This window comes from Octopus bimaculoides, chromosome 24 (assembly GCF_001194135.2).
Source record: "Octopus bimaculoides isolate UCB-OBI-ISO-001 chromosome 24, ASM119413v2, whole genome shotgun sequence".
NCBI lineage: Eukaryota > Metazoa > Mollusca > Cephalopoda > Octopoda > Octopodidae > Octopus > Octopus bimaculoides.
The window spans coordinates 10,111,999-10,115,579 of NC_069004.1; the positions used below are offsets into that span (position 1 = coordinate 10,111,999).

Sequence of the window (3,581 nt, forward strand, 5' to 3'; positions counted from 1 at the left end):
ATATATATATATATATATATATATATATAGTGTGTAAGAATGTGTCAAAAGAAAGATGTGTAATAGATACAGACTGGACAAATTATCTATAATCCAACATCAAAGGATAGGAGATGGGACCCAGGCAGATGAACATCAGCTATAGGTAATATACCAGTCGAGCAAATGAAAGTACAAAAGAATAAAAGAGGGGACAAACAGTTGATAATGGTGTCAAAGCATTTATAAAATTGTTATACTGAAGTGAGCATAAATATAATTAAACAGAAAGATAAAAACAGAAAAACTCAGGAAAGTGAGAATTCATATTAGTTCTTCGTTGGTGGGTAAATATCCTGGAAGTTCATACTCTAATATCACAGATAAAAGAGAGGAGAATCCATGTAGTCTTTTGTAGTAGTCCTTCATGGATAGATAGTTATCTAGAGGATTCATGTTCTAACTTCCCAGATAAGAGTGAGGAGACTACAGACCATCCTTTGCAGCTGTTTCTGGTGTTTGTTGATCAATAAGTGCAATATTATGCATTGTGTGTTAGAGTATGAACTTGCCAGATATCTATTTATCTGTGAAGAACTACTAAGAACTCTTGCTTTCCTTGTTTTCCTTGCTTAATTATATTTATACTCATTTCCATATAACTAATTTATGAATGTTTTGATACCATTAACTGCTTGTCCCATCTTTTATTATATTATACTCAAATGCATGCACACACATGCACCACACATATACACACACATATACATGTGAGAATTTATTACAATTTCCCTAGGATTTTTGTTGACTTTTCTCAGTTCATTAAGATGGTCAACTAATCCATGATATCTATGTGTTATTTCCCTTAGCTCTCTTCTTTTTTCATTTTTGGCAATTATGCAAATTATATTGGCCAAAAGTCTTTGGGACTCATTTTTTCCTACTTTTCAAATTCTTTCTCCACTCATCAAAGCAAGCCTCAGAAGACTATACTTTGCAGATGAGATTTAAGAAGACTGAAACATGGATGCTGTTTCCTTGCCTGCATACAGATATCAGATTTTTTTTCCTTCTAAATTAATTAGTTGTTAAATGTATTTAATTTACTGACTTATCAAATTATTAAATAATAAATAAAATGTATTAAGATTTACTAATTTAGTGAATTTATCAGGCAATTAAACTTTAATTTATTCAAGCTATCTCCCCCTTTTCTTTGGCAGCAGCTACTGCTGTTGGTTTCTTGTCTCCTGTTAAAAAGTGACTTTGAATTAATTAGGAATGCTTCATATACATTCAGTATAATGTCATCCTCACCTAGGTGAATTATGTTCTACACACACATGCACACACATTCTCAGACAGATACAGGTGTATCAAATATGGTGCAACATAAATTCTTGGTTTATCAAAATTATCTCTGCCTCTAGAGAATGTGTCACAGTTGACATTGTATTTGAAACCAGTGCCATATGAGAAGGGGAGGTACTCTCAAGAATTGAGGATTCTTGTTTCTCTATTGTCCACAAGGGGCTAAACATAGAGGGGACAAACAAGGACAGACAAAGGGAATAAGTCGATTACATCGACACCAGTGTGTAACTGGTACTTAATTTATCGACCCCGAAAGGATGAAAGGCAAAGTCGACCTCGGTGGAATTTGAACTTAGAACGTAACGGCAGACGAAATACCGCTAAGCATTTTGCCTGGCGTGCTAATGATTCTGCCAGCTCACCGCCTTTCAAGAATTGAGGATTCTGCAAAGTTAATATACCATCAAGGAAAAAAAGAACAGGTTTATTGTCTGGAGATAAGAAGACAACCGTGGACACGTGTTTCAGCCTCAAAAGACATCATCAGCACAGCAATTGTCCTAACCACTCTCTACCAGTGAAGGGTCTTAGATTTATACAAAAAAAAAAGTAGAACACATTTATGGTCAATGTAATTTGCATAAATTAAACAAAAATGAGCTAAAGGAAATAACTCAGAGAAGCTAGTAGTTTGCATATGAAAAGAAATAGACATATACAGCTATGTCTAATGCCATACAACATAAACTTTTGATTGATTTATGTGTATAAGTGTGTGTGTGTGTGTGTGTGTGTGTGTGTGTGTGTGTGTGTGTGTGTGTGTGTGTGTGTGTGTGTGTGTGTGTGCACATCAATACATTCGTATTTATATTCTGTACATACATACTTATATATGTATACATAAATCTGAAAAAGTATTTTGTTCTCACTCACAGTTGTTACACAAATCTATAAATTTTATGTATTTTTTTCTTTCCTTTCTTGTTTTAAATTCTAAAATATCAATCTTATTGTTATTGTCATTATTACATCTTATCATCAATTATCTTAAAGTATTGATTGCATCATCTAATTTGTAATTGCTTCATTTGCATAATGCATTTTGTTAATTACCTTTCTCTCTACTCCGCATACTTCATTCCTATAAAATTTATTACCAAATTCTTTGAACAGTAACAACAAAAATATGTTCTTAGTTGCAGCTTGACAACAACAAATATATACATTATACGCACATACATGTATACACTACAAACACACATAAATGCACAAAGCACTCTGACAAGAAAAACCTCAAAGCTACTGTCACCCCTGTTCTTGTAAAAGTATAGTATATATATACGCCTAGGTAAACAACCTTTTAAGTACACATATGCAAATATATATATATATATATATATATATATATGTATGTATATATATGTTTGTATATGTAAAAGATGGAGATGGAAATAGTACAGTAGTATGTCTAAGAGGAAATTAAATAAAAAATTATATAAAGAAAGTATTACCAGTTTTGACGTATCTCATCTTGAAGTAAAAACAGTTTATCTTCTGTCAGGGTGTCAAACTATTTTTACTTCAAATTTAAAAAAAATTTTACTGCTATTTGATAAGATGAGATACATCGAAACTGGTAATATTTTTATTTAGATAATCTTTTATTAAATTCCCTCTTAAATTGAAATGTCTTAGACTTACTTGTGTACTATATCTAGTTTCATCTTTTATATATAAAAATTTGATTTGTATAGATCCCTAATCTTTTTTCAGCCTACATATATGTGAATAAACTCATCTAAATGATGCAAAAATGAAAATAACACTTGACACATCTCATTTTCACAGATATATTTACCAAAATTATGTAAAAATATCTTGAAATACTAGAGAGTAGATTTATTAAATAGACGCAGGAGTGGCTGTGTGGGAAGTAGCTTGCTTACCAACCACATGGTTCCGGGTTCAGTAACACTGCGTGGCACCTTTGGCAAGTGTCTTCTACTATATATAGCCTCGAGCCGACCAAAGCCTTGTGAGTAGATTTGGTAGACAGAAACTGAAAGAAGCCTGTCGTATATATGTATATATATATGTGTGTGTGTGTGTGTGTGTGTGTATGTATGTATGTGTGTGTATATGTTTGTGTGTCTGTGCTTGTCCCTCCAACATCGCTTGACAACCGATGCTGGTGTGTTTAAGTCCCTGTAACTTAGCGGTTCGGCAAAAAGAGACCGATAGAATAAGTACTAGGCTTACAAAGAATAAGTCCTGGGGTCGATTTGCTC

The 3,581-nt window shown here is 32.8% G+C and overlaps 1 protein-coding gene across 1 annotated transcript in view; it reads left to right on the forward strand.

The window, feature by feature from the left end:
• Positions 1–3,581, forward strand: part of LOC106873364 (monocarboxylate transporter 6) — a 49,590-nt gene that overhangs the window by 13,758 nt on the left and 32,251 nt on the right. The gene's annotated exons all lie outside the window — the stretch shown is intronic.